Source organism: Propithecus coquereli, unplaced genomic scaffold, assembly GCF_000956105.1.
Source record: "Propithecus coquereli isolate 6110/MARCELLA unplaced genomic scaffold, Pcoq_1.0 Scaffold487, whole genome shotgun sequence".
Taxonomy (NCBI): Eukaryota; Metazoa; Chordata; class Mammalia; order Primates; family Indriidae; genus Propithecus; species Propithecus coquereli.
Genome location: NW_012150696.1, coordinates 1,052,308 through 1,075,366, shown reverse-complemented (window position 1 = coordinate 1,075,366; position 23,059 = coordinate 1,052,308). Strand labels below are relative to the sequence as shown.

Here is a 23,059-nt window from a genome sequence, read left to right as displayed (position 1 = left end):
GATGTTAATCGTAACAAAAAGAACATCAATAAGTAAGATTTTCACAAACCAACTGCAGGATTTTGCCCAGGGGCCACCCATCACGTAACATGTATGCTACAGCATGGCAGTGTGAGTTGCTTGCGTGCCACGCGGCTCCCAAGGTAAAGAGACATATGAGAGTTACATATGCTTCACAAGACCCCAGGCTCAAAAATAGCATGAATTAAATACAACTCACATGGCAGTTAATGTGTTAAATTCTTGATTTGGGGCAATGCAGCTGCTATCCAAGCATTAATCAAACTTATATTTATTTAAAATAATTTAGGCCAGGTGTGGTGGCTCATGCCTGTAATCCTACCTAGCACTTTAGGAAGCTGAGGTGAGAGGATCACTTGAGACCACGAGTTTGAGACCAGCCTGAGCAACACAGCAGACATCTCTATCAGAAATAAATAAATAAATAAATAGCCGGCTGTGGTGGTGTGTGCCTGTAGTCCCAGCTGCTACTCAGGAGGCTGAGGCAGGAGGATCATTCGAGCCCAGGAGTTTGAGGCTGCAGTGAGCTATGATAACACCATGGCACTCTAGCCCTGGGAAAAGAGGGAGACACTGTCTCAAAAAAGAAAAAAAAAAATAATAAAATAACTTAGCAATTCACATTCAAAAATATTTGTCTTTTGTCCCATAAAATTGTAAAGCATTCACATGCTGTTCCAGGTGTGGTTTTAAGGGATCTCTCAGTTAAGGCTGTTAGGATTTAGATGATGCTTCCAAAAGTCAGAAGTCCCAACCTGAGGAGAAATACATTCTTGTGTTCTTCCTACCACTCTGTGATGGCACTCGATGGTCATTCCATGACGCTAGCATTTTCATTCAATTGCATGTAACTAGATTTTTCAAGAAAGGAGCAGTGAAGGATGGGGGGAGTTACCATCGCAGTGTCCATACTAATTCTTAGAATTCTTTCAAGGTTTAGGATCAGCAACAATCCACTTTGGCTCTGAGAATGCTAATTGAAAGCCCTCCTCAGCAATTCAGCCCTTTTCCCTCTTCCTTTCTTTAGTCAGCAGGATCCCATGGTGACCGGTTTTGAAAGAAATCATCCCCTTTAGCAGTTAGCTAGCACCATGGCAACCAGGACGTCAGCAAAGCAGGATAGACTCCGCACAAAACAGCTCCAACCAGACTCCCTCCCTGCCCCTCTAATTTAGCCTTGCCTCAGTCCTGAGGATGGGGCTAAAGACATCTAGACCTGTACACCCAAGAATTCCTCTGTTTCTGTGGTTTTGCCCATGAGCATAGATATATGGGCATATAGGGAACTATATTATGAAAATCTGCCCCCTCCTGAAAAACCCCATAGAGCATGTTTAAAGGGTGAGGACGGGTGATGGGATGGGCACAAGGAGATAGGTATTCGGTCTTTTGGGTTTCATGAAATGTAAAAATTATATTTGTGTTTATAAGGTAACAGTAAATTGATAATAGGGGAAATAAGAGCCCTAAATATAAATTTATATTTAGGCAAAGGTCCTGAGGGAAATATTTTAAAAATATTTTTATTTACCTGAGAGTGAAATAGACAAATGGCTCTTAACAAGCCCCGAAGCGGGTGTAATGCTGTCCGTGGTGCTGAACACTGGATTGTTGCACATATGCTAAGGGGGCCCCAGAGGGAGGTTAAGGAACACCTTGCCAGGTCAGGGTACTGATGGTAAGAAAGAGGGGGGTTGAGGAGAAAGCATCATTTCCCTCCCATACTGAGCAACTCTGCTCAGGATAAAATCTTCAGATGAAAACCAAAAAAGAAAGTGAAGAAGGCTGGAGGTTTTGGTAGTTGAATCTTCCCCTTTTCATTTGGAGATTTTTGATCTGAGCCAATCAGGCCAGAGATTTCTGCTGCTTTGCTCCTGAAAGGAAAAGTGGGGGAAGGGAGAGAGAAGATGGCCACATTCTCCTCTTGAGCCACATGATCCATTTCCCATGTGACACATTCCGGAGCCTTGGAAAGGAGAAGGGAGGGACACCAAGTGAGTGGGGCTGGGGGCGGGAAGATGGTTTAACAATCTACCCTGCACGGCGTCATCTTGTCTCCCTAACAGGAAGCAGGCTGTAAGCCAAGGGGAAGGCAGAGGACAGATATGAATGTGTTTCCAAGCTTTCCTGATGGTTTAAGGCATTCTCCAAACTCCTGTGCAAGGGCTATTCCTGATCAAGAAGACCTCAGGAGACCATCTCTGAAATCAAGTCTGGATGAAGGTATGTGATTGAGATCCCGTGGTATCGTGACTGAAATTTGGCTCAGAGGACATAATATCTTCTTTTTTTCCAGGCAATTTGGAGATTTTATCCTGGCTTAGATGCTGGTTAGAGGCTTTAGATTTGTTACAGGTCCAGAAAAGATGCCTAGGTAATTCTGTAAAATGAATAATTCACCAGAGTACATGCCTGTTAAAAAATTATGGAAATTGAATATAGTGATAATTAATAAAACAAAGCACTCATTGATGAAAATGATTTTTTTTCCTTGAATCCTAGAAGGAGAAAAAAAATTACTGAAACCAGCTAGATTTCATTGTCACTGCAATACAATCCTGTTTCATGCCTTTTCAGCTGCTTATTCTATGCCCATGTTCCCAGAGGTTATTGGCAGTGGCTTAGGGAGCCTGAGTGGGCAGGCATGCTGTTCCTTTGAGCTATGTGATCATCTTCCTTCTGATGTTCCTGGTACCAAGAATGTTTGCAATTGCTCCTAGCCATGGCTTAGGACAGTAGATTGTCACAGAATTTCACATCTTGTTGAATTGCTACCAACAAGGCCCTGGGAAAGTTCTCAAAGGAATCTACCAAAGTTACAGGCTAAAATAATCTGCCATGGCTAGGTGCGGTGGCTCATGCCTGTAATCCTAGCACTTTGAGAGGCCAAAGCAGGAGGATAGTTTGAGCTCAAGAGTTCGAAACCAGCCTGGGCAATAGCAAGATCCTGTGTGTACAAAAAATAAAAAAAATTAGCCAGGCATGGTGGCATGTGCCTGTACTCCCAGCTACTTGGGAGGCTGAGGTGGGAGGATCATTTGAGCCCAGGAGTTGGAGGCTGCAGTGAGCTACAGTGAGCTATTATGACACCACTCTAGCCCAGGCAACAGAGTGAGACCCTTTCTCAAAAAAAAAAAAAAAACAACCAAACTGCCATGAACCCAAGTCTTGGTGTCTTTGACTATTTCCAGTACTATGAGAGGAGCTAGCAAGTTTAAATTTTATTTTGTCTTTATTTAGCAAATACTTATAAAGTTCTTGCTATGTGCAATGCACCGTTCTACATACAAATGGTCATTTAATCCTTACAAGAACCTTTTGAGGGAGGTATTATTACCTACATTTTAGAGATGAAGAAACTGAGGCACAGAGAAGTTAGGGAAGTTTCTCAAGGTCACACAGCTAGCAAATAGTAGAGCTAGAATTTGAACCCAAGAAGCTTAACCCTAAAGCCCATGCTTTTAACCACTGAGCTATTCTGCTTGCCTGCTCAAATTCGAATGATGTCAGCAGTTGATTTGGCTACAAATTTTGTTCAGCTGATGCTCTAGAAGATAGAATCAGCTTGCCTGGCTAAAACAGAGCCCCAGTGAAATCTATATTTAATCTTGAATTATCCCAATAGTCAAATTCTGTACCCCTAAATAACCCAGTAAGTGCCTGTTCTTTTTCCCTTGTGCTGTGTAGATATCTGGTAGTAAAACATTATGTTAGTATGGTGACCAAAAGATGTCTAAAGGAAAAAAAGAAATCTAGAATTACATCATGATTGTTTTTTTTTTTTTTTAATTGAACCTAGAAACATTCTTCCATCCTCAGAAATTTAGCAACATGACCAGCCTAAGCAATCGTCTTTAAAAGCACTTATCTGGTTCTCAAAATAAAATAAATTGATTAAAAACTTCTAAAGTTATACATAAAACTATGATATAAAACTGACTGGATTTATTGTTTTAAAATAATATTATCATACTTTAATGGAATAGATTTCTCATTGCAAATTATTTTAGGTTTTTAAGGGTAAAGAGGAAATTTGGTAATTTTTTTAACTGCTAGAAATTTCTGAGATACAAAGAAATTGTATCTCTTTGATCTGTGTAGATTTCCTTCTGGCCCTTAATAATAAAAGATGACTGATTTGATTCCTATAAGCTGTGGGAAAACTAATAGAGGTTACTAGGTCTAAGATACAAAGGGGAAGAAAAGGGACAGGAATCTCAAATTTGTGAAATTCTTCATTAAGTGAGGTGTTTCTCTTCAGGGTTTCATTGCACAGTACTTTGAAGAGTAATTGTGTCCCCTATCATATTGGACTTTAATCTTTTAGCTTAAGCCTTTGATCCCTTCTGAAATCTACATTTTCCTGGGTCAAGTAACACTTTTGTGCTACTACAGTTACCTGAAATGAGCTTCTTGAGAGAAGGGACGGTGTACTTCTATCTTTGGATTTCTAGTGCTTAGCTCCATGCCTGGTCTGTGGTAAGCTCTCAGTATACACTTGTGAATGAAGACTGGGAAGACTAAGACTCTGACAGCATTCTGCTCGTGCCGGTTTGGGGGCCCATGCCTGTTTTGTTTTGTGTGTGTTTATAGGAAGGATGGTGAGGAGGCAGATGTGTAGTAAGAGAAAACTTGGCAACAGTCAAAATTATGCCTGAAGTTTAATATAGTTAGGCTGGCCCTGGAGCAGCAGCAAATTGGAGTTCAGGAAGTATCCATACATCCTTTCCTGGCAATCACCAATCCGTCTGACATTTTTATTTACATTTAGAATGAAGTTCTCCTGATATTTTTATTTCTGTCTAGATGGAGGCACCCCTAACAGTCTCATTGTCCCCTGATGTTGTGCCTGGCCCCGTCTCCCAATGTAGAAACAGTTCGTCTTGGGTTGAGAGTGCATGGATGTCTTGAGGAGGTCCACTCCTGCCCAGGCAGTCCTCTTCTAATCCAGTCTGGCTCCCTGTCCCTGAATTCCACATAGAAAGCCCACAGGATGGCAGGACTCCTCCCAGGTATCTTGAGTGTCAGCATGGGTTAGGGACAGACTGCCCTCCCAAACAATGTCAGTTAGGACCTGAATGGAAGATTGTCTCAAGGCATCTTGAAAGCTTGGTCAGGGTTTAAATTCAAGTTAACAGGCTAATGTGGCTTAAAATAATTTCCTTCCTTATAATATGTACAACTATAACCTGTTATTTTTCCATCTAATAAAATCATTAAGGAGAGGAAGATTGGGGGTTGTGGATAAGGTAGGGTCCCTGAATCCTACCAACTCATCCTCCCTATCTCCAGTATTACCTGCTGAGTGAGCTGCACGAAAGAAACAGCAGCCCTGCTGGAAGCACAGACCAGATGGGCAAGTGCTGCATGCCCACCTCATGTGTATAGGGCTTTGCGGATAAGCAGGGCTAGCACACACATGAGGCATGGATCTGGAGGCCTAGCTGGCCTTCCTACCCATCCCTCTGGAGTTTAAAGGGGGCAACTTACTCAACCAGCTGAATGGGAGAAAATAGAACAGAGGGAGAGAAAGTGGAGAGGCTTGAAGAGAGGCTTTCCAAGTGGGCTTTCAACTTGGAGGAGTGAAAGGAAATAAGAAGAGGGACAGTGAGCATGGGTGAAGGATATGAGAAAGTGATCCCTGGGTCCTGCCTTTCAGACACAGTAACTTGCCCGCTGATAAACCCTGCCAAATGAGTCAGGCCCTGCCAGCGGAATTACCAAATCCCTTACTAGGGTATGTATATAGGGAGGGGAGGGAATAGAGAGAAGGACCAGAGTGTGGGTGCAGTTTCTTCTCTATGAGCCAGGGCAAAAAATGGGATGACTTGGGAGTTGTCCTCTCTGAGAGGATAGTGTAAAAAGCAAAAGGGGAGTTGCCATCATGAATATATTTCCCTGTTTGTAGAATCATTTTACCTTGGCTAAGCTGGAGGCTTTCATTCAGCAAACTCCCAGGCGCTGGATGTCTGTCATATTTGATCCTCATAGCAACTCTATGATTTGCATTTTTTTTCAAAAATAATTTTCAAAATAATTATTTTGATAATTTCAAAAATTACCACTTTCAAAAGATAATTTTCAAAATAAAATAGAATCATGATATAAATGCAAGTATAAAAATGAAAACATATATGAAAGATGTTGTTATGTGCATTTTTAACCCCAGTTTTGAATGAGGAAGTTGAAACTCAAAGAGATTAACTAACCTGCTTGAAGTCATAGCCGGCAAGTAGAGCCAGGATCTGAATCCAGCTTTTTCTAATTCTGTGCTCTTTCCACTATATCACAAGTAAAGTTCTTTTCTCTGCATTCTTTTAAAACATATGTTTTGGGTATTAGATTAATACAAATATCGTTCTAGAATGTTTGGAAAATATGAAGTGGTATAAAAGTGTAATGAAAATTAAATTGAGTCATGATCTTGCCACCTAGAAACAACCACTGTTGAAATTTTGGTGTATTTCCTCTCAGTCTTTTTCGGTGCATATAATAGCAAAAACAAACATTTGTTGAGCACTTGCTGTGTTCCAGACATTGTTTTTAGCTCTTTTCTTGTATAATCTATTTTATTCTCACAACAAATCAATAAGATGGGTACTGTTATTATCCTAATTTTATTGGTGAAGATACTCAATAAGCACAAAGATGTAAAGTAACTTGCCAACCGCTGAACAGATGCTAAGTGATTTGAAACCCAGACAGGCTGACTCTAGAGCAGGCTTTATCAACTTCAGCACTATTGGGATCTTGGGCCAGATAGTTCTTTGTTGTCGGGGGGCTGTCCTGTTCATTGTAGAATGTTTAGCATAATCCCTGGCCTCTTATCTACCAGATGTCAGTAACACCTTCCTCTCCCAGTTGCAACAAAAAAAACTGTCTCCAGACATTGCCAAATGTCCACTGGGAGGTCAAATTATCTCCAGTTGAGAACCACTAGTCAAGAACCTGTGCTCTCAACCACTGTACTATAGACTCTTCACATTTGAAATACACATAAAATTATTTTCTTCTACATCTAAAGAGGGAAGTAAATCTTCAAATTTGGGTGCAGGCTATGAAACCTTGTCAATGACTTTATAGATCATGGGTAGGAGATTAGTTACCTCCAGAAAATTGCTCATTAGTGCACTCTTATAACATAGAGCTGGTTTATAGCATCCCACAGTTGCCCAGTAGGGAAAATAACTGGGTTTCTCTCTGTTATTACCCTTCCCTGGTTCTCTGTGCCAAACGCCTTAGTCTTTAAGAATTTAGATTTCAGGTGTACACTGAAATATGTATGAGGGCAGTGCTTATCAACCAAGGTGTCAAAATATATTGCTTTGTCCCAAATAGAGGATGTGTATTGCAAATAATTGCTTGCTAATAAATAAAGTACCAAAGTTTACCAATGGTTTATTTTTAAAAATTAATTAGAATAAGTTGGGTGTGGTGGCTTACGCCTTTAATCCTACCACTCTGGGAGGCCAAGGCAGGAGGATCTCTTGAGCTCAGGAGTTCAAGCTCAAGCAAGAGCAAGACCCTGTCCCTACTAAAAATAGAAAAGTTAGCTGGGTGTCGTGGCGAGAGCCTGTAGTCCCAGCTACTCAGGAGGCTGAGGCAGGAGGATCACTTGAGCATAGGAGTTGGAGGTTGCAGTGAGCTATGATGATGCCATTGCAGAGCAAGACTGTGTCTCAAAAAAAAAAATAATAATAATAATTAGAATAAGGTTATCTACATAACAATTTTCATTTCCACGTATTTTCTTAGGTGGAAGATTAAAGGGTTGTAGTTATAGGTTGAGATCCTAGAGTCGCACATAATTGTGGATATATCCATGAGGGTGTATCACACATGAACACATTTGTCACGTGTGTTTCTGAAAAAGAAAGGTTGAAAATTGCTGGTGTAGATGATTTGGATTGACATTGCTGATATGAAGACAATTAAAGTAAGAAACACTGAGAAATGATTAACAGTAACATTAGTTTATAAACTGTCTAAAAATTGATGGCACTAAAATTTATATTAACCATACGAAATATATGTAAATACATGTTTGGCCATATTTTCAGTGACATCTGATTGCATATAATTGCATAATTTTTCCATGAAAATTACATGTTAATGCAATATTAAATTTATTAATAATTTCCACTTCCTAAACTTGAAGGTAGCTTTCTGGAAAACCTTGATTGAAGACAGTGGTGCAGATAAAAATTTACCCAGAGTGTTGATGTGACTATGATGTGAGACAGAAGGTAAATGCTCATGAGAAACAGAGTGCTTAGTAACTTCCTGTTTAGTGTTTATACTCGCTTCTTAACAAATCCTTCACCTTCTTTTCAAATAGCTGCAAATCGCATCTACCTTACAGCTCTTTGCTTTGATTGTAATGAGTCTAGTCTTTGCCTCCTCACCTCTATCATATTTAAGTCGCTCTAGCAGGGATGTGGGTACTGAAATCAGAGCTTGGAAGTGAAACCAAATATTTACCTCCAAGACAACTGGTTGCCTCTAACTCAGTGAGCAGGTGTTCAAACAGTGTTTGTTGTAATGAATTGAATTTGGTAAGGTGCAAATTCCTTGGTGAAAGACCCAGTACTGGGAAAAAAGGTGTAGAGTATTGGTAGAGGACAGTCAGGGGTTCCAGTAAATGTTTCTTCCCCTGAGAAGTTTCGTGTTAGATGGAATGGAAAGCAAACACAGGTGGCAGGTGCTCCCTGACCAGACCACTTCTCACAAGGAATCTTCAGTAAGAGATTGTTGACACATCAGGATAATTACTGTGGAAGGCTGGGCTGAGCCCTAGGTGAAATTCATCTGTCCTTTGGAGACCCATGCTACTGATCTTTGATGTCAAATGCTCCCAGTGCTGGGAGCACTACACTTCCAGCTGCCCTAAACAACCTCCCTGTCCTCTCATCAAAGTGCACTCTCAGGATGAGCTCTCTACTAGATGAAAGTGGTGGGTTACAAATAGAATCAGTGTATGTTGCTCATCCCAGGCAACAATGTCTATCTGTCACTTTTAGTTCATAGAGCTGAAATGAACCTGGATATCATCTAGGCCAACTCATGCATATTGTAGACATGGAAATGGAGATTCAGGAAGATTGATTTACTAGAGGTCCTTATACTGATGTAAAAATAAGACCGGGTCTGTTGACTTGTTGTTCAGTGCTTATAATCAGAATTAGAACCCAGGTTTCTTAGCTCCCAGTACAACGTGTAAGGCGAAGTGGAAAGCACCATACTCTTTAAGCTTTTCAGGTTTTCTAATGCCATTCCGGATGCTGGTGGAGTAGTGGAAGGTGATAGAAGGTATGAATTTTAGTCCTCATCCTCAATTATATAAGAAATGCTTCATTGAATTAGTTTCTGTTGCTGCTGTAACAAATTAACACAAGTTTAGTGGCTTGAGATAACACCATTTATTACCTCACAGTTTTGCAGGCCACAAGTCTGAGTGGGCTTGGCTAGTTTCTCTGCTTAGAGTCTCACAGGGCTGCAGTCAAGATCTTGGTAGGATTGTGACCATCTTTTTTAGAGGCTCTGGGGATGATTCCCCTTTCAAGCTCATTCAGGTTGTTGCCAGGAATCCAATGCTTTGTGGTTGTAAGGTTAAGGTCCCATGTCCTCGATGGATACTAGTTGGGGGCCACCATGACTCTTAGAGGCCTCTCCCTGGTCCTTGCATGTGGGCCCTTGCATCTCAGAGCTAGCAGTAGCGTGTCAGTTCCTTCTTGTGCTTGGAATCTGTGTCTGACTTCTCCTGCTGCATCTCTGTGTCACCAGCCAGAGAAATTCTCTACATGTAATGAAGGGCTCATGTGATTAGATTTGGCCCACCTGGACAGTCCAGGACAATCTCCCCATTATAAGGTCCATGACCTTAATTATATATGCAGAGTCCCTTTTACTATATAACATAACAAGGGATTAAGGTATATCTTTGGGGGGACTATTCTGCCTACTACACACATTGTTTCCTTTGAATGATGGCAAGGCTCTATCCTACCAGGCTAATGGGAAAATCAGTGACAGACATTACTGGGACTCCCTTCCTCTCCCTAAGTCCGAGGTTCTTACACAGAACAAAATATGTGGGGTAGTCCCTTGGATCCCCTCTGGTTATAGCAGAGAAGTAACTGTGGTCTGAGCTGTTGTGGGTCCTTGAAGGCTGGTCGATTTGCTGCTTCAGGACCACCCTTGGGGCAGTGGATTCTTCCTAGCTGGGTTCTTCCATTACCTCCTGTCACCGACCTGGCGCACAGTGAGGAAATGAGGCAAGGATCCCAGGCCCCTCTCTCGTTCTCTCTCTCTCTCTCTAGCTTTATTGAGGTATTGTTTATATACCATAAAATTCACTCATTTTGGGTACACAATTTAGTGCTTTTTGTTAAATGTACAGAATTATACAACCACCACCATAGTGCAATTTCAGAACATTTTCATCCCAGAAGGATCCCTTGTGCCCATCCAGGCCTACCTTTTGCATTGCTCCTGGGGGGAGAGGGGGACGGGGCACAGTCACATTCCTGGTTCAAAGGTGTTCGTTTCTTCCTCTTCCCTGCTAGGAACTAGGAAAACCCCCTCAGAGAAGTCAGCTTCCAGAAGACAAGAACCAAGGAAACATTTGTCTCAGGCTCAGTAATAAAAACTCTACACTAAAGCAAAGCAGCATTTAGGATCTGGCTTTATTCTCAGAATAGGATAGGAGAAAAAAAAAAATCTCAGCAAGGAGCACAGCACACATCGACATCTCAATGATTTATCCTGCCTCCTAGGGTGGGGTGAAGTCTACAAATTGCACCAAGTAGGCAACCGCTGACTGCACTGAGCAGTGATCTGTAGGTGAGAGAGTCAGACTTCCCCCACTTCCCTTCCTCCCTCCTCCTCTAAGCAGAAACAGGTTTCTTCCTCCCATCCTTATCTCAGGATGACTCCACATAGTGTGGAGTGGGATGGGAGAATAAGGGGACCAACCTGCGGCACAAGAGGGAGGGGACTCCCCAAGGCACTTTGTCCCCCAGACTCCATTTATCCTTCTTTCTCTCTTCTCCGGCTCCCCATATGATATTTGGGTTCTTTTGGCTACAAAGAAATCTGAATTGCCTTAAGGACAGTAGACTATCATAAGAACAGTACTAAGGCCGGGCTGCAAGGAGTCTGAAACATTGTTCAGGATCTGAAAGGCGGCTGGGAATCCAAGGCAGCGTGGTGGCTGGATTCTCTGGTTGTCTGTCAGCAATAGGAGCCCTGGAGAGTCTATCACAGAGGAGCCACTCTTCTCTGTCCTGCTTCCACCGCTTCTGTTACCTCCCCAACCCCCCAGCCCAGGGGAGGGGCCTCCCACCATACTCTCCAGCCCAGGGGAGGGGCCTCCCACCATTCTGTCCAGCCCAGGGGAGGGGCCTCCCACCATGCTCTCGTAACAGCCTGCTCTTTTCTTTCATAGAACATATTACAACTTACTATATTTATTTGTTTTTATCTATTTATTACTCTTCTCTCCACCCCCTTCACAACTAATTAGACAGATCTTCATAAGGGTAGGGATACAATTTTGTTTGCCCCTATATATCTAATTCTTAGCATAGTACATTCTGGTACATAATATGATCTTAATATATATTTATGAAATGATGAATGAATTGGTGAAAATGGGCAAAGGGTCTGAATAGACATTTCTTCAAACTTACATAGTTAATGGCCAACTGATATTTCTACTTTGATATCTAATGGGAACTTAACTTGTCTTAAATAGGATTATTGATTCCTTGCTCCCCAAACATTTTCTCCCCTGCTCTGAAACCTAGGAGTAATCCCTATTTCCTGACCCCATCACACATCAACTAACTTTGTTGGCTCTGTCTCCAAAATATTTTCAATATCCATCTACTTTTCTCCACCTATCCTGCTACAACCCTGGTCTAAGCCACCGTCATTGCTTACTTAGATTATTGTAATACTCCAGACCACCTACACAGCAACTAAAGTTGTATTTTTAAAACATAAATCAAGTCGTATTCATTTCACTCCTTTGCTTAAAACCTGCAATGAATTTTACTTCAGTAGAATAAAATCCGTGTCTTATAGTGCCCTATGTGATCTGGCCCCTGGCTGCCTTTCTGGTTATATCAGGTACCATTTTCTCCCCCATTTATATGCTCCAGCCATGTAAGAAGCTTTTTCCCATACCAAGCCTTTGCACTTAGCACTCCTTTTGCCTAGAATGCTACGGCTGGCTTCCTGTCATTGGGGTTTCAGCTGCAATATCACCTCCTCATAGAACCCTTCTTTGACCACTCCATCTAAAATAAGACCTCGTCTCTCTGGGAGGCTGAGGCGGGCGGATTGTTTGAGCTCAGGAGTTCGAAACCAGCCTGAGCAAGAGCGAGACCCCGTCTCTACTAAAAATAGAAAGAAATTAATTGGACAACTAAAAATATATATAGAAAAAATTAGCCGGGCATGGTGGCGCATGCCTGTAGTCCCAGCTACTCGGGAGGCTGAGGGAGGAGGATCGCTTGAGCCCAGGAGTTTGAGGTTGCTGTGAGCTAGGCTGACGCCACGGCACTCTAGCCCAGGCAACACAGTGAGACTTTGTCTCAAAAAAAAATAAAATAAAATAAAATAAGACCTCGTATCAGTCAGGATGCTTTCAGAGGCAAGTAACAAACCTCAAAGTGGCTTAAGTCATAAAGACATTGATTGCTTACGTACTAAGTCTCGAGGTGAGTGTTCTAGCTGTACCACAATGTCAGGGCACTGTGGTATTTCTCTGTGAGTCTCAGGATTCCTCTGATCTCGGAGGACACCACTCAGTGCCCTGACACCTTTATATGACAATTTACAGAGGTAAGAAGCAGAGGGGCAGCCAAGCCCATGAGAACACTCCCCACACACCTCTTTTATCCAGGAAGAAACATTTTTCCAAGAACCTCCCAACACCCTGCCAGGAACTTTCTCTTGAAAGAAGATGATGCTGATGTGACCACAGCTAGCTACAAAGGATGGTGGGGAATCCTTTTTAGCTTTATCATGCCTTTTTAGCTTCTTGAATGAGAGGCAGGCAGGGGAAGAGCTGGGAATGGCCATTGGGCAACCAACCAACCAACTGTCTGCCACTCCATTTCCCATCAATTCTTATTCCCTCATTCTGCTTAATTTTCTCTATAGCACTAATCATTTCTGAATTTTTTACATATTTATTTGTTTAGCTGTTTATTATTTGTTTCCTCTACTAGAGATAAGCTTCATAAAAGCAGGGACTTTGTCAGCTAACATCAGTGTCCCCAGCTGCTAACACAACCTTGGCTCACACTAAGTGATTTTTTAAAAAATTGGATAAATGTATGATTGAAGATTGTTTTGCATATACCATCAGAAAAAAATGGTCATTTCTTAGGGTGAAATTTCTTTGTGTTTATTTCTTTTACTTTTCCATTTTATCTTACTTTACAAAATTTGTATGAGTAGCAGAAAGATAGGGAAGTTCAATATCATTAAACCCGGAGCTGCATCCCTTCTACACAGAATTCTATTATGTGGAAATTGGGGTCAGAAGTATTAGATAGTGTTCTTCATACACCCTTGGGAATGGTCACCCCCAAAGAGGCACCAGCGTAACCTAACATTTTCTCCTGCAGTGTGGTTTGCAAAGAATTATGGGAGGACTGCAGCCCATGGACAATGTAAACCTTTATGTGGGGTAAGGCTCAGGCTTTTTTCAGTTCCTCTGGATAGTGTATTTATCCAGGGGCTATCCATTCCTGCATGAAATTGTCAAGGAGGTGAAGTTTATCTTCTTCAACTTGAGCCTTTTACCCTTCACGCACCCCTTCCCATAATGACACCCTATCTCCATTCTCTCAGATACTTACTATCCTCTTGGCTTTTGCTTTTGGCATCTTTCATGTTTTCATTTTCACTAAAATATTTCAGAGATAGAATGCATCTCAGAGATCACTACTGATAAAATGTAAAAATGTGTGTTCTTTAAGAAACATTTGCATTTTAATAGGGACCTTGACTTTAAAAGAATGATGCTGTAATTGTGAGAGGTTGGAGGGATAGATGCCTTCCTGACTTCCTGACATCATGCCAAGGATGCTGGCCCTGTTTATTTCTGATATTTTGGAGTTCATATGAAGGACAAAGAAACAGGCAAAGGTGATAGAAGAGTAATAGTTCCTTAAATCTAGATATCCAGAATTTCTCACCCTCGAATGTTCATTGGTTGTTATGGGATATTTTGTGAAGTTAGAAGAGGCTGTTTTGAAAATGTTTCTTGTTCAAAAAAATCATGTTGCTCCTGAAAATATAACCAATATCCAAACAAAAAGAAAATGTGCCCAGTTTGATCTCAAGAAACTGCTTGATCCCAATTGAGAAACAGACAGAAAGGCACAAAGCTGGAAATACTATGGAGGAATACTTACATATAAGAGGAAGAAAGGAAAAAAACCACTAGAGAAAATTCCAGGCTTACAAGCCTGTGACACTAGGAGTTCTCAGGTGGTGGAGAGAAGTTCTGTTTACACTGGTAGTATGAGGTCTTTTGCAATTATTCAAAATTAGCTAATGGAAATGATCTAAGCAGAATGGATTCTACATGCTTTTGAAAAAGACATATTCAATCCAGTTATATTACATATTTTAGTACACCAAAATATGGGTGTAGAAAAAAGTTTGATCTGGCTAACATGTCACGTAAAATCATCTCCAACTTGGAGAAAGGTTGTATGTATTTATTGAGGCTTCAGTGATTTTCCTCTTAAGGACATCTTTGTAAATGATGATTAAGTTCCTATATTATGTGAGTAATGTTAGTATTATCATTAATAGTATGTGATATGTGATATGGTTACTAAAATTTGCTTGTCATGTGGTTTAAAAGACTCTTACGAGCTGACGGTAGTGAGAGTCCTAATTTTTGAAGTACTTTCTATGTGCAAGACACACAGTTGGGTGTTTTATTGAACTATATAAGGATAACTTATTATTTTCCTCATACCAGGCAGATGTACATGTATTACATCATTTAACTCCTGGGCATATTCTCTCATTTAATTCTTATAATAATCAAATGAGATAGGAACTGATTATCCTCATTTTACAGATAAGAAAACTGAAGCTCAAGAGGGTTAGATAACTTGACCAAGGTCACGCAAATAGTGACAGGAGTAGGATTCGTATGAATACTGACTTCGAAGCCTTCATACGTAACTGCTTTCAATATGCCTATATTGTGAGACAAAAAATACATATTTTTTAGCAGAAAATTATGTTCTGGATATAGGTTTACTAGATTTAACAATTAAAAATACAGGACACCAGTTAAATATTGCATGGGATATTGCATGGGACATGCTTATACTAAAAATTTTTTTGTTATTTATCTGAAATTCACACTTAACTGGGCTTCCTGTATTTTATCTGGCAACTCTGTCTGAGTGGCACATTGTAAGAACATGTCTTGCCCTCTCTGGTTTTCCTGTCTCTCCACCACAGTCATGCCATTGGCTACCTGGGCCTTAGGTAGTTCAATAAAGCATTTAGTGTTCACACCAGAGCCATATCTCAGGGCCAGACAGCAAGATTATCACTCCAGAAGCTTCTGAAGAGCCTGTGTGGCCTCCTGAGCCATTTGATAGTTCAGAAATACATGTAAGTTCAGGACTTTGGGATAGGTTGCCCTGTAAACCCTGCCCTAGTAGAAGTGGTGTGCTGGTAAATGTTTAATAACTGGCTCTGTAGAAAAAACAAAACAAAACTTGACTTGTGATGTTTGTTAATTTCTGTGGTGTGAATGTTTTTACCATGGCTGATTCATGATATCAACATGATGCCATTGAACCTGGAGTTGGGAAGAAATGTGTACAGTTGGCTCTGGGGTACCCATGCAAGCCAATCCTAGCCCACCACTGTTACAGGCATTTCTCATTTTCATAAATAGCCAAATCAAGGCTACGTAACAATGAAAGGTGAAAGAGAAAATCTTTGCCACCATGGTATTTTCTAAATTTAAACAATTAAAGTTTAAAAAGATAATTTCCTACTTAGGGTAATGCTATTGATCAAACTTTTTCCTCACTTCAGTTCAAACTGAAGTCCAGAGTTCTGCTTTCATTTTGTGTTTAAAAGGCAACAGTTGGCCGGGCGTGGTGGCTCACACCTGTAATCCTAGCACTCTGGGAGGCCGAGGTGGGTGGATTGTTTGAGCTCAGGAGTTCGAAACCACCCTGAGCAAGAGTGAGACCCCGTCTCTACTAAAAATAGAAAGAAATTAATCAGACAACTAAAAATATATAGAAAAAATTAGCTGGGCATGGTGGTGCATGCCTGTAATCCCAGCTACTCGGGAGGCTGAGGCAGAAGGATCACTTGAGCCCAGGAGTTTGAGGTTGCTGTGAGCTAGGCTGATGCCAGGGCACTCACTCTAGCCCGGGCAAAAGAGTGAGACTCTGTCTCAAAAAAAAAAAAAGGCAACAGTTAATTATCTGTCCTTTTGGGTTTCCAATGCTCTTCTTTCTTTATTCTGAAGAAAGGCTATTTCTCCAGGCCACTTTTGAAGCTGAGCTTCCATGCATCATGGAAGGAGTGATATATTTTTTTAAATGTTCATTATGTCACATATTCTGAGCTAGTATATTGAACAGATGTATCTGTGGGTAGGCAAGAGGCTGTGGAGAATAACTTTACATTCCTATGTTCGAAGGAAGAGACAAGAAGGCCTGCCATGTACAGCCGATTTGACCTTCTGAGTTCAGATTCAGCCCTTTGTGGTCTCTGGGCATAAATCCCAGATGGTAATTAAGAACAAGGGCTATGGAGTGACCACTTTCCAACTCTATGACCTTGGGGAAGAATGTCAGTTTTTTTTTCATTTGTAAAACAGGGCTAATAATATTACCTACTTCGAAGGGTACACATATGAAGTACCTGACACGTAGTAAGCACAAAAATATTAACTCTTGGCAGTATTAATGCTATAACTACTGTCATCTTTGTAATTAATCTTACTGCTCATTAGTAAACAGCCTTATGTATCTGCATAGGTCCAGCAGATACTTTCCATTCTATAGCACATTTTTCTATTTTTTTAACCAAATCATATAAAAATTTATCATTATAAAAATTCTAGTTTGACATTAAATTTTTGAACAAATCTCAGAAATAAAAATGGTCTTGCTACATTGTGAGAATGTTTGTGAATCTTTATAATCTCAGAAGGGGAAAAAAATTAGTTGTTAGGGTGTTTTGAGTCTAGAAGAAACCTAAGCAGCAGTTGATATGCTTAGCCAGGAATGACCTTTGGCAGACCTGTGAAATAAACAAAGCTGTCATCTGCACCCCTCTGTTCTTCTTTGTGGTCCTCCTCCTCCCTCTCAGTAGCTACATTCATCCATTCATCCATCAATTCATTCATTCATCCATTCATCCATCAAAGTAGGATTTTCAAAAAGTTAAAATTATGACTCTCATACAAATGTTGAATGAACATATGTCAAAGATTTATTAACATATTACTGAAGGAACCAATCAGATAATAAAGCTGGTTCCAAGAGCATTTGAAGAATGCATATTTGTAGGCATAAAAAAAAATGAGTCCAGTGCCAGCCATGATGCATGCCCATAAGACTAGCTACTTGGAAGCCTGAGACAAGAGGATCACTTGAACCCAGGAGTTCAAGACCAGGCTGGGCAACATAGGAAGACCCTGTCTCCAAAAAAAACCCAAACAAAACCTCATATAAAAAAAGAAATGTCAGCATAAGGATTGCTAGGTAGACACAAAATTGGCTCGTGTCCTATAGAGCAATAAGTCCATAACCTTTGGGGTTATTTTTTCTGCTAGAAAGAAATCTACAAGTTAACATGTAGCTTCATAGGGTCTGGGCTTTAGTCAAATAGTAAATATCAAAATCAAGCACAGGTACATTATCCTAGAGAATTAACCCTTGAGGAGACCCACTTAAGAATGTCCCAGCATGACATGAAAAAGATATGAAGATATGTTGTAATCTTTTTTGCCTTATTTTCAAGTATTGGATTATTTTTTATTAACATGCCTATATGTTCAATAAACCTTTATTGATATCTATATATCCCACGGATGTAGAGATAAAGACAAAGTCCCTGTCCTCAAGGAGCTCATCGCTTAATAGGGGAGACAAACATGCAAAATAAAAGTTACAATTGAAGGTGATAAGGCATGTTCCCCTCCCAGGCTCCTGGGATCCCATCATTACAGAGGTCCTCCCAGTCCCCAGTTCTTTTTTTTTGTTTATCTTTTGAGATAGGGTCTCACTCAGTGGCATCATCATAGCTCACTACAACCTCAAACTTCTGGGCTCAAGTGATCCTCCTGCCTCAGCCTGCCTGGTAGCTGTGACTACAGGTGCACACCACCATGCCCAGCTAATTTTTTAATTTTTTTGTAGAGTTGAGGTCTTGCCATTGCCTGGGCTGGTCTCGAACCCCTGGGCTCAAGCCATCCTCCCACCTCGGCTTTCCAAAGTACTGGGATTACAGCGGTGAGCCACAGTGCCTGGCCCAGTACCCGGTTCTATACCATGTCATCCCATCCACCATTTTCCCCACCCATATATTAAAACACACCTCTTAGAGCCTGGGTAGTAGTATTAATAGATAGCTTGATAAATGAGTGCATCCTCTTTTAGATCAGATATAGATAGAGATAAATAAGAGCCCTCAATACCTCAACCCGGTTCAGCATGTCACATGACAGTCTCAGAACTGGCTGGGAAGAGAGGTTGAGCAGGAAAAAGGTAAAGTCTTTCTTGTCACTCCTAAAATTACTGCATATGGATGGCTCTGGACAGAATTACTAATTAAACAGCCCTTGTATTTCACAAGCACTCCCTTGAAGATATATTTATTTCCAACTTAATGCAGCAGGGAAGGCCTTTCTGAAGTTTTACTTTTGGACCCTAGAATTTAGTTGTAATAGGGCAGACTGCTTTTTTCTGTGGGGAGATTGCAGGAGCCTGAGGACACCTAACCTACCTTCACTCTCCCTTAGATGAGACTTCTATTTTGTGTAGCAGTTGACCTGGGTGAGGTCAGTTTTATGTCCCTTATCAAGAGTTGTGTTTTCGTCTGTCACTATGGACACCAATATTTCAGCTCCCTGAGAATACACAGAGGTTTTCTATCTCTTCATTTAATTTTCCTAGCAGGGCCACATAGAGTTGGAATCATTTATTTCAGTTCTCTGTCCTTATGGATCCAATTTAGTAAATACTTAATAAGTAATTATTAATGTAAAAAACTTCATGGAAGCTGTGGAGCACAGAGAAGAAGAATAACACCCTCTGCCTGGAGCCCATAGTTTAGTGGAGAAGACAAACATGGAAGTAATTCTAAAGCAGTGATTCTTAATCTTAGCTGCATATTAGGATCACCTGGGGAACTTTGAAACCTCCAGACGCCCAGGCTGCACTCCAGACTAATTAAGTTAGAATCTCTGGAGGTGGGATCCAGGCATCAGTATTTTTTAAAGCTCCCTAGGAGATTCCAATGTACTGTATTGCTAAACTAGAGCAAAACAAATTTGGAAAATGCTACAGTAAGGGACTAACAAAATGCTGTATGAACAAGGGTACCACAACCATTCTGGATATGCTGATGTTCTTATCCACTGTCTGACCACATTTCAGCCCATGAATGCAGAAAATATAACTTCTCATTGTAACCATGGGGAAAATCTGGGTCAGTTTGATTGCAGGGCATTTAGAAACTATATACTTTAGGAGGTATGGTCTGAAGGAAACTATGTCTCTGAGGGAAAAAGGGTCCAAAAAAGGTCAACCCAGAAAGATGACCCCCCAAATTCTTTCCACATGTTATCTCTCTACCCTGGAATGGTTGAGGTTGTTTGTTTGTTTTTAACTCCTTTGTCTTCCTGAAGAAGTCCTATTCATTCTCCAACCTCCCAGCTCAAACTTCACCTTCTTTGTGAAGACTTTCTTTTCCTTCTTCTTACCCCAGGCAAAATTAGGTCCCTATTTTTCTCTGCTACTTAGCTCCTTGTATATATGTCTGTTTTTAGCAGTTAATTCTAATTATTAACAAATTTAGTTATAATATGGCAGACTGCTTATATTATGGGCGTTACTTATCTTTGTTTCCCTAGTACCGAGCACGGTTTCTTGGTTTATTGAATGGAAAAATGGCTGCAGCAATTTGAGGTAGAGCGAGAAAAGGCATGCTGCCATCTGGGGAGACCTAGATACAGGAATTCCTAGGGCTCCCTCATCCTGTTTCTGAGCATCAGATCCTCTGCTTCCAAGTGGTGGGGCTGGAGAAATCGGTGGACACACCCATCGGTGGGAGGCAGCTGGACGAAATGATAGAAGGAGGCCTCGCAGGGCTTTAGTTGTAGCAGTGAGCTTGAGTTTTCATTTGCAGGCGGAAGTTTACAAGTTTTGAGGTATGTGTATCGACTGAGGAAAAGTGCCTGTGCCACTGACTCTTATTCTATTAATATTTAGGCGACAGACATCCCCAAACAGTTTAGAACAGCTTTCTGCCTGGGAAAATTGCTTGTCTGTTTTATTTTTAAATTTTACATCTTAAAAAAAAAAAACCCTGTTTTTTTAAAAAAACTTTTGTAAGTTTTGGGCGGAACGTCTTGTGAGAGGCGGGAGTTCTCGCGGGAACTGCATTGGGAGAGCCCTGGTGCTCACCCGCGAGCCGTCCGAGTGAAGGCGACGGCGTCTCTGGCAAAGCGGAGTCAGGCTCCACGAATCTGGACCCTCTGAAATTACTGGCCGCCAGCTGCAGCGGCAGGGGGCCGGGTGTGGAGAGAGTAGGCCAAAAACAGGAAAAATGCAATGGAAGGAAATATAATCCTAAATCTTCGATGTAAGCCCAAAGAGGTTGAAGAAGAGCGACCGAAAGCTGCACAGTACGTTTGCAACTGGCGGAGGGCCAAAACGAATGGCAGACTCAATTGGATAAATGTAATGAAATGAAGACCATGACTGAGAATTATGAACAAGAAAAATATACTCTTCAGAAGAAGTGGAACTCAAGAATTGACTGTTGGAAAGTTTGAGCTGTGAATGTGAAGGTATTAAATAACAACAAAAAATACACCTGGAGAAATTAGAACAACTACTAAGCAGAAGCCATGGACAGGAAGTGAATGAACAAAAAAATAAGATAGAAGAACTAAAAGCGGAATTAGATGGAGCTAGGCTTAGTGAAAAGCAGCTGAAGCACCAAGTAGGTCATCGCAAGGAACTCCTGTCCTGTGAATCAGAGGAACTGCGGATAATGTCTGAGCGTGTACACGAAACTGTGTCTTCAGGGATACTGGCTCTTCAAATTGAGCTGACAGAAATGGAGAGTATAAAGACCACCGTCAAAGAAAAAGTGAAGTATCACACAGACAAGAACAGCTAGAACTTCTGATGACTGACAATGCGCCAGATAGACCCGCTCAAAGAAGAAAAAGAGGGGGAAAAAGAAGCAGTTTCTTACTATAATGCCCTAGAGAAAGCTCATGTAGCAAATCAAGATCTTCAGGTGCGGTTGGACCAGGCACTGCAGCAAGTCTGGGATCCCAATGGTAAAGGAAACTCCTTATTGGCAGAGGTGGAAGATCAAAGGGCTGCAACGGAAGGTCAGTTTGTCAGTATGAAGTCAAGTATCAGTCACTAAAGAAGTAAAATGTATTTAATAGAGAACAGACGCAAAAGATAAAGTTACAAATCACCACATTGCTGCAAATGAAAGGGTCTCAAACTGAATTCGAGCAGCAAGAATGGTTGCTTGCCATGTCGGAGCAGAAGAATAGTGAAATAAAACGTCTTCTGGTGAAATTAGAAATCTGGAGAAATTTAAGAATTTATATGAAAATATGGAACCTAAGCCTTCAGCCAGCTCTGGTGCTCTGGAAGATAACACCTATTATACAGATTTCCTTCATATAAAACTTGATAACTTAAAGAAAATGAAAGCGCTAAAGGCAAATTGTCCAAACAGCGAATGAAGGCATTATTTGAGGGCTAGAGGGCTCTGGACATTGAAGGAAAACTTTTTGCAAGTGAAAGATGTCTACAGTTTTCAGAAAGTGAAAATATGAAACAGAGCTAAACTAGATGAATTAAAACTGAAGTAGGAACCCGAGAGACGACTGAAGTACCTATACTCAAAAAGAGGCGTGAGGCGCTGCCTGTGGATATAACCACCTCTAAGGATGGATGTGCCAACAACAGTGCTGTAGGAGAAGTTCATAGGTTATCACTTTAGAAGGAGGAGACACAGTCCTAATAATTTAGAAAATAACAACTTGCAGTTAGAAAAATCAATTTCTATAAACACACCATTTGTCAGTCTTTCAACTCAAAAATCTGCCCATGGATATGCAGCTAAAGAAGAAAAAGAAATGTGTGCAACTCATAGGAGTTCCAGCTGACTCTGAAGCCTTAAGTGAAAGAAGTGGAAACACCCACAACTCTCCCAGGTTAGCTGCTGAATCAGAGCTTCTAACAGAAGTTTAAGAAGGGGAAGAAACTGCAAGCAAATTGGAAAAAGAAGCTTGTAAGAAATCACACCCAATTGTATACCTCTTGTCCAAACAAACTCCAGACCCAGTGGCCTCAATGGTAAAGACATTTCTTTAATAAGAATATGGTACCACTTGCCCAAAAGGTTACTGTGGTGCTAAATTTAGATAATCTTTATGTGACATATACCACCTTCTGGGTTATTTATATCTATTCATTGTGCCAGGACCTGGCAGTTTCATGTTCCTTTCACCAAGTGTTCAAAATTTGATTGTGATTTTAGCCTGGAGAGTTCCTTAAGTAATGACCCTTCACGGAGCTTCTGTCATAGAGAATAAACTATTAACTGAAAGAAAATGCTATAATGAATATAAATATATTTGCTGCATTGTATATAAATTTTTGAGTGCTATAAACACTTAAGTAACCTACCTTCAATTCCATATATTTAAGAAGAGAACGCTCAAGTCATTAACTATTATATTTTCCTATGTACTTTTTTTTAA

The 23,059-nt window shown here is 40.8% G+C and overlaps 1 protein-coding gene and 1 pseudogene across 2 annotated transcripts in view; both read left to right on the top strand.

The window, feature by feature from the left end:
* The window catches only part of GPR19 (G protein-coupled receptor 19), a 42,619-nt gene that overhangs the window by 9,159 nt on the left and 10,401 nt on the right, over window positions 1–23,059 (top strand). Inside the window, exon 3 of one of the 2 annotated variants that reach the window (XM_012655788.1) lies at window positions 2,088–2,244. The gene's annotated coding sequence lies outside the window, so the exon portion shown is untranslated. Of the gene's footprint in view, window positions 1–2,073; window positions 2,245–23,059 lie in introns of those variants that run through there. The other variant, XM_012655789.1, reaches the window with a different exon arrangement.
* The window catches only part of LOC105819512, a 5,644-nt pseudogene continuing 3,458 nt past the window's right edge, over window positions 20,874–23,059 (top strand).